Below are 12,811 nucleotides of genomic sequence, written 5' to 3' on the forward strand. Positions count from 1 at the left end.
CCAACCTTTGAACAGTCCTCATATCTGACCGAAATGTGTCTTTATATTTCCACCCTGGGTCTAGTTCCTCTTTTACATGACAAGTCAGTCAATTCTTCCAAGTTTGCTCCTTTAACCATGATTTCTTTAATGATGGTTAAATTCCCAGACTCTTTTTGTTTTATTACACTTTAAGTTCTGGGGTACATGTGCAAAACGTGCAGATTACATAGGTATACACATGCCATGGAGGTTTGCTGTATCCATCAACCTGTCATCTACATTAGGTGTTTCTCCAGATGCTATCCATCCCCTAGCCCCCGACCGGCCCCAGTGTGTGATGTTCCCCTTCGTGTGTCCATGTGTTCTCATTGTTCAACTCCCACTTATGAGTGAGAACATGTGGTGTTTGGTTGTCTGTTCTTGTGTTAGTTTGCTGAGAATGATGGTTACCGTGTCCCTGCAAAGGACATGAACTCATTCTTTTTTATGGCTGCATAGTATTCCATGATATATATGTGCCACATTTTCTTTATCCAGTCTATCCTGATGGGCATTTGGGTTGGTTCCAAGTCTTTGCTATTGTGAATAGTGCCACAATAAACATACATATGCATGTGTCTTTATAGCAGAATGATTTATAATCCTTTGGGTATATACCCAGTAATGGGATTGCTGGGTCAAATGGCATTTCTAGTTCTAGATCCTTGAGGAATCGCCACACTGTCTTCCACAATGGTTGAACTAATTTACACTCCCACCAACAGTGTAAAAGCATTCCTATTTCTCTACATCCTCTCCAGCATCTGTTCTTTCCTGACTTTTTAATTATCACCATTCTAACTGGTGTGAGATGGTATCTCATTGTGGTTTTGATTTGCATTTCTTTAGTGACCAGTGATGAAGAGCTTTTTTTTTTCATGTTTGTTGACTGCATAAATGTCTTCTTTTGAGAAGTGTTTGTTCATATCCTTTGCCCGCTTATTGATGGGGGTTTTTTTTTGTAAATTTATTTGTAGATTCTGGATATTAGCCCTTTGTCAGATGAATAGATTGCAAAATTTTTCTCCCATTCTGTAGGTTGCCTGTTCACTCTGATGATAGTTGCTTTTGCTGTGCAGAAGCTCTTTAGTTTAATTAGATCCCATTTGTCAATTTTATTTTTAGTTGCCATTGTTTTGGGTGTTTTAGTCATGAAGTCTTTGACCATGCCTATGTCCTGAATGGTTTTGGCTAGGTTTTCTTCTAGGGTTTTTAGGGTTTTAGGTCTTATGTTTAAATCTTTAATCCATCTTGAGTTAATTTTTGTATAAGATGTAAGGAGGGGATCCAGTCTCAGCTTTCTGCATATGGCTAGCCAGTTTTCCCAACACCATTTATTAAATAGGGAATCCTTTCCCCACCACTTGTTTATCGGGTTTGTTAAAGAGCAGATGGTTGTAGATGTGTGGCGTTATTTCTAAGGCCTCTGTTCTGTTCCATTGGTCTACATATCTGTTTTGGTACCAGTACCATGCTGTTTTGGTTACCGTACCCTTGTAGTATAGTTTGAAGTCAGGTAGCAGGATGCCTCCAGCTTTGTTCTCCTTGCTTAGGATTGTCTTGGCTATGTGGGCTCTTTTTTGGTTCCATACGAAATTTAAAGTAGTTTATGCTAATTCTGTGAAGAAAGTCAATGGTAGCTTGATGGGGATAGCATTGAATCTATAAATTACTTTGGGCAGTATAGTCATTTTCACAATATTGGTTCTTCCTATCCATGAGCATGGAATGTTTTTCCATTTGTTTCTGTCCTCTCTTATTTCCTTGAGCAGTAGTTTGTAGTTCTCCTTGAAGAGGTCCTTCACATCCCTTGTAAGTTGGATTCCCAGGTATTTTATTCTCTTTGTAGCAATTGTGAATGGGAGTTGACTCATAATTTGGCTGTTTGTCTGTTATTGCTGTATAGGGATGCTTGTGATTTTTGCATATTGATTTTGTATGCTGAGACTTTGCTGAAGTTGCTTATCAGCTTAAGGAGATTTTGGGCTGAGATGATGGGATTTTCTAAATATACAATCCATGTTATCTGCAAACAGAGACAATTTGACTTCCTCTCTTCCTATTGGAATACCCTTTATTTCTATCTCTTGCCTGATTGCCCTGGCCAGAACTTCCAATGATATGTTGAATAGGAGTGGTGAGAGAGGGTATCCTTGTCTTGTGCTGGTTTTCAAAGGGAATGCTTCCAGTTTCTGTCCATTATGATATTGGCTGTGGGTTTGTCATAAATAGCTCTTATTATTTTAAGATCTGTTCCATCAATGCCTAGTTATTATTTGGAAAGTAGGGCTGTTAAATTTTGTCAAAGGCCTTTTCTGCATCTATTGAGATAATCATGGGGTTTTTGTCATTAGTTCTGTTTATGTGACGGATTATGTTTATTGATTTGTGGATGTTGAACCAGCCTTGCCTCCCAGGGATGAAGCCAACTTGATCATGGTGGATAAGCTTTTTGATGTGCTGCTGGACTCAGTTTGCCAGTATTTTATTGAGGATTTTTGCAACAATGTTCATCAGGGATATTGGTCTAAAATTCTCTTTTTTTGCTGTGTCTCTGCCCGGCTTTGGTATCAGGATGATGTTGGCCTCATAAAATGAGCTAGGAAGGATTCCCTCTTTTTCTATTGTTTGCAATAGTTTCAGAAGGAATGGTACCAGCTCCTCTTTGTATCTCTGGTAGAATTCGGCTGTGAATCCATCTGGTCATGGTTTTGTTTTTTTTTTTTTTTTTTGCTTGGTAGGCTATTAATTACTGCCTCAATTTCAGAACTTGTTATTGGTCTATTCAGGGATTTGACTTCTTCCTGGTTTAGTCTTGGGAGGGTGTATGTGTCCAGGAATTTATCCATTTCTTCTAGATTTTCTAGTTTATTTGTGTAGAGGTATTTATAGTATTCTCTGATGGTAGTTTGTATTTCTGTGGGATCAATGGTGATACCCCCTTTATCATTTTTTATTGCATCTATTTGATTCTTCTCTCTTTTCTTCATTAGTCTTGCTAGTGATCTATCAATTTTGTTGATCTTTAAAAAAAAAACAGCTCCTGGATTCATTGATTTTTTGAAGGGTTTTTTGTGTCTCTATCTCCTTCAGTTCTGCTCTGATCTTAGTTATTTCTTGTCTTCTAGCTTTTGAATTTGTTTGCTCTTGCTTCTCTGATTCTTCTAATTGTGATGTTAGGGTGTCAATTATAGATCTTTCCCGCTTTCTCCTGTGGGCATTTAGTGCTATAAATTTCCCTCTACACACTGCTTTAAATGTGTCCCAGAGATTCTGGTACGTTGTGTCTTTGTTCTCATTGGTTTCAAAGAATTTATTTATTTCTGCCTTAATTTCTTTATTTACCCAGTAGTCATTCAGGAGCAGGTTGTTCAGTTTTCATGGAGTTGTGCGATTTTGAGTGAGTTTCTTAATCCTGAGTTCTAATTTGATTGCACTGTGGTCTGAGACTCTTTGTTATGATTTCCATTCTTTTGCATTTGCTGAGGAGTGTTTTACTTCCAATTACGTGGTCAATTTTAGAATAAATGCTATGTGGTGCTGAGAAGAATGTATACCCTGTTGATTTGGGGTGGAGAGTTCTGTAGATGTCTATTAGGTCCGCTCAGTCCAGAGCTGAGTTCAAGTCCTGGATATCCTTGTTAATTTTGTGTCTCATTGATCTAATATTGACAGTGGGGTGTTAAAGTCTCCCACTACTGTGTGAGAGTCTATGTCTCTTTTTAGGTCACTAAGAACTTGCTTTATGAATCTGGGTGCTCCTGTATTGGGTATGTATATATTTAGGATAGTTAGCTCTTCTTGTTGCATTGATCCCTTTACCATTATGCAATGCCCTTCTTTGTCTCTTTTGATCTTTGTTGGTTTAAAGTCTGTTTTATCAGAGACTAGGATTGCAACCCCTGCTTTTTTTGTTTTCCATTTGCTTGGTAAATATTCCTCCATCCCTTTATTTTGAGCCTACACGTGTCTTTGCACATGAGATGGGTCTCCTGAATACAGCACACTGATGGGTCTTGACTCTTTATCCAATTTGCCAGTCTGTGTCTGTTAATGCAGCATTTAGCCCATTTACATTTAAGGCTAATATTGTTATGTGTGAATTAGATCCTGCCATTATGATGCTAGCTGGTTATTTTGCCCATTAGTTGATGCAGTTTCTTCATAGTGTCTATGGTGTTTACATTTTGATATACTTTTGCAGTGGCTGGTACCAGTTGTTCCTTTCCATGTTTAGTGCTTCCTTCAGGAGCTCTTGTAAGGCAAGCCTGGTGGAGACAAGATCTCCTAGCATTTTCTTTTCTGTAAGAATTTTATTTCTCCTTCACTTATGAAGCTTAGTTTGGCTGGATATGAAATTCTGGGTTGAAAATTATTTTCTTGAAGAATGTTGAATATTGACCCCCACTCTCTTCTGGCTTGTAGGGTTTCTGCAGAGAGATCGGCTGTTAGTCCGATGGGCTTCCCTTTACCGGTAACCTGACCTTTCTCTCTGGCGGCTCTTAACATTTTTTCCTTCATTTCAACCTTGCTGCGTCTGACAATTATGTGTCTTGGGGTTGCTGATCTCAAGGAGTATCTTTGTGGTGTTCTCTATACTTCCTGAATTTGAATGCTGGTCTGCCTTGCTAGGTTGCAGAAGTTCTCCTGGATTATATCCTGGAGAGTGTTTTCCAAGTTGGTTTCATTCTCCCCGTCACTTTCAGGTACACCAATCAAACGTAGATTTGGTCTTTTCGCATACTCCCATATTTCTTGGAGGCTTTGTTCGTTTCTTTTCACTTTTTTCTCTAATCTTGTCTTCTCGCTTTATTTCATTGAGTTGATCTTCAATCTCTGATATCCTTTTCCACTTGATTGATTCGGCTATTGTTACTTGTGTATGCTTCACGAAGTTCTCATGCAGTGTTTTTCAGCTCCATCAGGTCATTTATGTTCTTCTTTAAACTGGTTATTCTAGTTAGCAATTTGTCTAACCTTTTCTCAAGGTTCTTAGCTTCCTTGCATTGGGTTAGAACATGTTCCTTTAGCTCAAAGGAGTTTGTTATTACCCACCTCCTGAAGCCTACTTCTGTCAATTCATCAAACTCATTCTCTGTCCAGTTTTGTTCCCTTGCTGTCAAGGAGTTGTGATCCTTTGGAGGAGAAGAGGCGTTTTGGTTTTTGGAATTTTCAGCCTTTTTGCGCTGGTTTCTCCCCATCTTTGTGGATTTATCCACCTTTGGTCTCTGAAGTTGGCGACCTTCAGATGGGGTCTCTGAGTGTATGTCCTTTTTGATACTATTCCTTTCTGTTTGTTAGTTTTCCTTCTAACAGTCAGAGCCCTCTGCTGCAGGTCTGCTGGAATTTGCTAGAGGTCCACTCCAGACTGTGTTCGCCTGGGTATCACTGGCAGAGGCTGAAGAACAGCAAAGATTGCTGCCTGTTCCTTCCTCTGGAAGCTTCGTCCCAAAGGGGCACCCGCCAGATGCCAGCCAGATCTCTCCTGTATGAGGTGTCTGTCGGCCCCTACTGGGGAGGTGTCTCCCAGTCAGGATACACAGGGGTCAGGGACCCACTTGAGGAGGCCCACTGTCCCTTATCAGAGCTCAAACTCTGTGCTGGGAGATCTGCTGCTCTCTTCAGAGCTGCCAAGCAGGGACGTTTAAGTCTGCTGAAGCTGTGCCCACAATTGCCCCTTCCCCCAGGTGCTCTGTCCCAGGGAGGTGGGGGTTTTATCTATAAGACCCTGATTGGGGCTACTGCCTTTTTTTCAAAGATGCCCTGCCCAGAGGGGAGGGAATCTAGAAAGGCAGTCTGGCTACAGTGGCTTTGATGAGCTGCGGTGGGCTCCTCCCAGTTCAAACTTCCCACTGGCTTTGTTTACACCGTGAGGGTAAAACCACCTACTCAAGCCTCAGCAATGGTGGACACCCCTCCCCACTCCAAGCTACAGTGTCCCAGGTAGAGTTCAGACTGCTGTGCCGGCATCCAGAATTTCAAGCCAGTGGATCTGAGCTTGCTGGGCTCTGTGGGGGTGGGACCCACCAAGCCAGACCACTTGGCTGCCTGGCTTCAGCCCCCTTTCTAGGGGAGTGAACAGTTATGTCTCACTGGCGTTCCAGGTGCCACTAGGGTATGAAAAAAAACTCCTTTGGCTACCTCGGTGTCTGCCCAAACGGCAGCCCAGTTTTGTGCTGGAAACCCAGGGCCCTGGTGGCATAGGGACTGGAGGGAATCTCCTGGTCTGTGGGTTGTGAAGACCATCGGAAAAGCACAGTATCTGGGCCAGAGTGCACGGTACAGTTCCTAATGGCTTCCCTTGGCTAGGAGAGGGAGTTCTCCAAACCCTGGTGTTCCTGGGTGAGGTGACACCCCACCCTGCTTCAGCTCGCCCTCCTTGGGCTGTACCCACTGTCCAACCAGTTCCAATGAGATGAACTGGGTACCTCAGTTGGAAATGCAGGAATCACACGCCTTCTGTGCCGATCTTGTTGGGAGCTACAGACCAGAGCTGTTCCTATTCGGCCATCTTGCCAGCTGCCCATCTTTTGTTTTTGTTTGAGACAGAATTTTGCTCTTGTCGCCAAGGCTGGAGTGCAATGGCGTGATCTCGGTTCACTGCAACCTCTGCCTCCTGGGTTCAAGCAATTCTCCTGCCTCAGCCTCCCAAGTAGCTGGGATTACAGGCATGCGCCACCATGCCTGGCTAATTTTTGTATTTTTAGTAGAGACAGGGTTTTGCCACGTTGGCCAGGCTAGTCTTGAACTCCTGACATCAGGTGATCCGCCTGCCTCGGCCTCCCAAAGTGCTGGGATTACAGGTGTAAGCTATGACACCTGGTCTTTTTTTGTTTGTTTAAGACGGAGTCTCACTCTGTCACCCAGGCTGGAGTGCAGTGGCGTGATCTCAGCTCACTGCCACCTCCGCTTCCCAGGTTCAAGTGATTCTCCTGCCTCAGCCTCCTGAGTTGCTGAGATTACAGGCACCCACCACCATGCCCAGTTCATTTATTTATTTATTTTAGTAGAGATGGGGTTTCACCATGTTGGCAGGCTGGTCTTGAGCTCCTGATCTCAAGTGATCTGCCCACCTTGACCTCCCAAAGTGCAATTCTCAGATTCTTTAATTATTCCTCATAAAATTTTTCAAGACTTAGCAATATAGTTTGGCTGTGTCCCCACCCAAATCTCAAATTGAAACTCCCATAATTCCCATGTGTTGTGAGAGGGACCTGGTGGGAGGTAACTGAATCATGATGGCGGGTCTTTCCTGAGCTGTTGTGGTGACAGTGAATAAGTCTCACGAGATCTGATGGTTTTATAAAGGAGAGTTCCCCTGCACATGCTCTCTCTCTTGTCTGCTGCAAGACATGACTTTACTTCTCCTTTGCCTTCTACCATGATTGTGAGGCCTACCCAGCCATGTGGAACTGTGATTCCATTAGACCTCTTTTTCCTTATAAATTACCCAGTCTCGGGTATGACTTTGTTAGCAGTGTGAGAACAGACTAATACACTTAATAAAGTCAATATGGTACAACAGTTAAGTGAGTGAGGTCAGGAACCAAACTGTCCAGCTTCAACTCCTGGTTTCACTAATAGTAATGTGACCTTCAACAAACTACTTAATTACACATAGCCTCAATTTCTTAATCTGTAAAATAGCAAAAATAATAATTCCTGCCTCACAGTATTGGTGATGATTAAATGAGTTAATAATACATTCAATTCTCATTATTCTCATAGCTATGTTCTATAAAGTCTCCATGAATACTGAACAGAACCACTGCTCCTAGGGTAAATACAGAGTTAGACTCCTGGATCCATTATATTGTGGATTCATTAACACTGAATTCATGGCCAATAGTGGCATAACTAATGCCCAAATGAAGTCTAACACACATATTTTCTCCCTAAAGCACATCGCTGCCTTTTGACATTTCAGCACTATGCTTTTGGGCCACTTTTGCTATTCTGAGCCCATGAATGACCCCAGGTTCATGAATGACATGGGCTGAGCCTATGCCCATGCCCATGAATGACCATGACAGTGCTTCACATATTGATTTTGAGGTTACAAATACATTTTAGCAAGTAGGTAAATTCGCAAATACGGAATCCACAATACTAAAGATTAACTATATATGTAAATTACTTAGAACAGGTCCTTGCACAAGTGCCCAATTAAATATTAGTTGCTACCTTTTACTTATAGGAATCTAGTTTGTCATTACCCTATTGTGTAAACAGTGCAGAATACAGTGAAAACTTCATCTCCTATGCTACTTTCATTTTAAACTTTTTATTACAAAAAAAACTTCTTTAGCTCCTAAGAAGTTATTAATACTGGCCCAGGGGCAATAAAACAGGCACTATCATACACTGTTGGGTTAAGTACAAACTGGCACTTTTCTAGAAAAAAACTTAGTAATATTTCTTTCAAGAATCTTCATCAGGAACATAGATGACCAAATCTTTTAGCAAAATAATTGCCCTTATAAGATTATATTTCAAGGAAATAATAAAAAATGAAGAATAAAATGTGGCAGAAAAATGTTCAAAAAGGTGAAGGATTACAAACAACTGGTTATACTAGGGGATTTGTTAGATAAATCATAGCACATTCAGGCACTGGAATCTTATGTAGATATTAAAAAATTGAAAACAACATGGGAAATATGTATGGTAAGAACACTAAATTTAAAAAGATAAAAATTTGTATGTATGATTTTGTTTCCACTATCTTGGGAAAAAGAAAAGGAAAAGGTATGCAAGAAAATTAACCAAAGTCTTCATCAGTGACCGCCACTATAGGGATTTGGAATTATTTTCTTTCCTGTTTCCTAACACTCTCCTCCTATACACTCCAATTTTTCTAAAACTAACCTACATCACTTAGCAAGCAGTAAAACAAGAAAAAAAAAAAGCCTCTTGTGATTTTTCTTCAGGTTTTCTTTTTTACTGAGCAAAAAGGAGAGAAAAAGGAGGTATGAACAGGTGACTGAGAACCCTGTATGAAAGGACAATAATAAGGTAGTTAGCTGTTGGTATTTTTAAAACAGAAATATGTGAAAATTCTTGAATATTCAGCAAAAGAAAGAGTATTAAAAAGAATGTAAGAATGAGAGGAAGGAAAAAAAGATTAAATGCCTTTCAGTAAAGCAAAACACTGAAGAACAAAGACAATAGTTTAAATTTGGAGTAGTGAAAGTTGTTGCTCCACGTCAGTGAAAAGATTACAGTGTGTATGTAAATCTAAGACAATGAGTATTATTAAGAAAGAGATCACAAGAAAATTATACACATAGTAATTAAATCATTTCCTTATAAGTGATTACCAGCTATGAAAGGAAAGGGCATTTTTATTCTTATAGCAAAATATAATAAAATACAGCTGTTTCAACATCTGAAGATCAATTAATGTAATCCATCACATCAATAAGCTAAAGAAGAAAAATCACATGATCATATCTATACATGCCAAAAAAAAAAAGCATTTGACAAAATCCAGCACCCATTTCTGATTTTAAAAAATCTCAGAAAACCTAAATTAGAGAGGAACGTCCACAATTTCATAAAGAACATCTCCAAAAAACCTACAGCTAACATATTTAATGGAAACTTGAAGCTTTCCGGCCAACATCAGGAACAAGACAAAGATGTCCTTCTCAACATTACTTTTCAACATCATATTGGAAGTTCTAGCTAATGCAATAAGACAAGGAAAGAAAACACAAGGTATACAGACTGGGAAGGAAGAAATATAACTGTCTTTGTTTGCAGATGACATGATTGTCTATGTAGAAAATTCAAAAGAAACACCAAAAATACCCCTCTCAAAAAAAGTGATGACAGCAAAGTTGCAGGATAGAAGGTTAATAAACAAAAGTCAATTGCTTTCCTATATATAAACAAGGAACAAGTAGAATTTGAAATTAAAAACACATTATCACTTTCAGTAGCACCCCCCAACATGTAATACATAGGTTACAAATCTAAAAAAATATGCACGGGTATGAGGAAAACTAAAAAATTCTGATGAAATACATCAAAGATATATTTCAGGTCTAACATGAAGTATTGGAAGATTGAATATCGTCAAGATGTCAGTTCTTCCCAAGCTGATCTACAGATTCAACACAATCCCAATCAAAATCCCAGCATGTTAGTCTTTAGATATGGACAAACTTATTATAAAGCTTATATGGAAAGACAAAAGAACCGGAATAGCCAACTCAGTATTGAAGAACAAAGCTGGAGGACTGAAAATACCTGATTTCAAGACTTAATCAGTAGAACAGAACAGAGAGCACAGAAATAGACCGACATAAAAATCCTTTGTCAACCAATCACTGACAAAGGAGCAAAGGCAATTCAAAGAAACAAATATAGTCTTTTCAAGAGATGTGGAACAACTGGGCATCCACATGCAAAAAAATGAATCTAGACACAGACCTTATATCCTTCACAAAAATTAACTCAAATGGATCACAGATCTAAAGATAAAACATTAAACTATAAAACTCCTAGAAGATAACATAGGAGAAAACCCAAATGAACTTGGGTATGGTGATAACTTTTCAGTTATAACACCAGAGACACAATCCATGAAAGAAACAATTGATATGCTGGACTTCATTACAACAAAAAAGTTCCACTCTGCAAAACAAAATATTAAGGGAATGAGAAGATGAGCCACAAAGAAAAAGAAAATATCTGCCAAAGACATACCTGATAAAGGACTGTTAAATAAAATATACAAAGAACTTTTAAAACTCAACAATATAAAAATGAATTTTAAAATGGGCAAAAGGCCTGAACAGACAACTCATCAAGAAAGATATACAGATGGCATGAAGCATATGAAAAAATGTTGAATATGTCATTAGGGAATTGTAATTAAAATGAGATACCACTACACACTGATTAAATTGGCCAAAATCCAAAACACTGACAACACTAAATGCTGGAAAGGATGTGGAGCAATAGGAATTCTTAATCACTGCTGGCAGGAACGCATAATGGTATAGCCACTTTGGAAGACAGCTTGGTGACTTCTTACAAAATCAAACATACTCTTAAGACATGATCCAGCAATCATCCTCTTGGCATCTGTTTAAATACTTAAAAAATTTATGTCCACAAAAAAACCTACACACAAATGTTTGCAGAAGCTTTATTCATAATTGCCATAACTTAAAAGCAACCAAGATGTCCTTCAGTAGAATAACGGATAAAGTGTAGTACATCCATTCTGGCTGGGCATGGTGGCTCACGCTTGTAATCCCAGCACTTTGGGAGGCCAGTGCAGGAGGACTGCTTGAACCCAGGAGTTCAAGACCAGCCTGGGCAACATAGCAAGACTCCATTCTACAAAAAATTTAAAAAATCAGCCACACATGGTGGCAAGCACCTGTAGTCCCAGCTGTTCAGGAGGCTGAGGTGGGAGGGTCACTTAAGCCCCAGAGGTCAAGGCTGCAAGTGAGCCATGATCATGCCATTGCACTCCAGCCTGGGGATAGAACAAGAATCTGTTTCAAAAAAAAAAATTACCAAAAAAAAAAAAAAAAAAAAAAAAGTATGGTACATAAATACAATGGGATATTAGTGTTAAGAAGAAATAAGGTATGAAACTATGAAGATATACGGAGGCACCTTAAATGCATATTAGTAAGTGAGAAAAGCCAGTGTGAAAGGCCACATACTATATGATTCCAAGTATATGATATTCTAGAAAAGCTAAAACTATGAAGGCAGTAAAGCAACCAGTGGTTGCCAAGAGTTGGGAGGGAGGTTGGAGGGAGGTGGAGCACAGGGGATTTTGAAGGCAGTCACATTATTTTGTATGATATTACAGTGGTGGATACCTATAATTATACATTCGTCAAAAGCCATGGAGTGTACAATACCAAGAGTAAACTCTAATGTAAACTATGGACTTTGGGTGATAATGGATCGATGTTTGATCATAACAAACGTTATCACTCAAATGAGGATGTCAATACAGAGGTTGTGCATGTGTGAGGAAGTAGTACATAGGAACTCTCTGTACTTTCCACTCCATTTTGCTGTGAACCCCAAATCGCTCTAAAAATAAAGTTTACTAATTAAAAAATATATATAGTAGAAAGATCAATAATTCTGGAGAATAAAAGCCTCCCACAAAATTTGTCTCACTATTCATAAAAAATATGCATATGTGTAAGTCTGTAAACTTCCTTTCTCAAAAAATAGATGCTTCATATATCAGGCTTCTGTATATAATTTATAATGTGTATATAAACGTTAATTTATATTTACCTCAATCATTTATCTCTGCTCAAGTACATATTAATCAGTTACCATTATTAATTCAATGGAAGAAAAGAAATAATATGATGAACAGGATCACAAAGAGTTATAAATCAGAGATGAAGGTGAAGAGAAAGCATGCTAAGACAACAAAGAGAAAAGTAGGCTTTGAAGTGATGAAGAAAAGGGCGAAAAATGCACTGGGGTTCTGCATAAAGTGTGATTCAATTTAGATTTATATCCTGATTTATTTAAAGCAAGTGGGTGATAAAATGTTATAATTATGTTGGCAGAATGTTATCACATGTTCCTTTAAATAGTATATTCAGTCTAAACCCACAAACAAGACACAAAAATCAGGCTGAACTGGAAAGCTACATGCTTTCCACAGAGTAATCAAGGGCCAAATTTGCACCTCAGAAAATTATTGTACCCAAGAGGCAAAAAACATCATATGTGAACAATGGAGAAAACATCCACAAAGTGTAGGTACTAAGCTATGTATGACAAATGACAA

The 12,811-nt window shown here is 39.0% G+C and overlaps 1 protein-coding gene across 39 annotated transcripts in view; it reads right to left on the reverse strand.

Annotated features, from left to right (window-relative positions):
- Positions 1-12,811, reverse strand: part of NEK1 (NIMA related kinase 1) — a 212,279-nt gene that overhangs the window by 142,360 nt on the left and 57,108 nt on the right. The window lies entirely within an intron of this gene.

This window comes from Pan troglodytes, chromosome 3 (assembly GCF_028858775.2).
Source record: "Pan troglodytes isolate AG18354 chromosome 3, NHGRI_mPanTro3-v2.0_pri, whole genome shotgun sequence".
Classification (NCBI taxonomy): Eukaryota; Metazoa; Chordata; class Mammalia; order Primates; family Hominidae; genus Pan; species Pan troglodytes.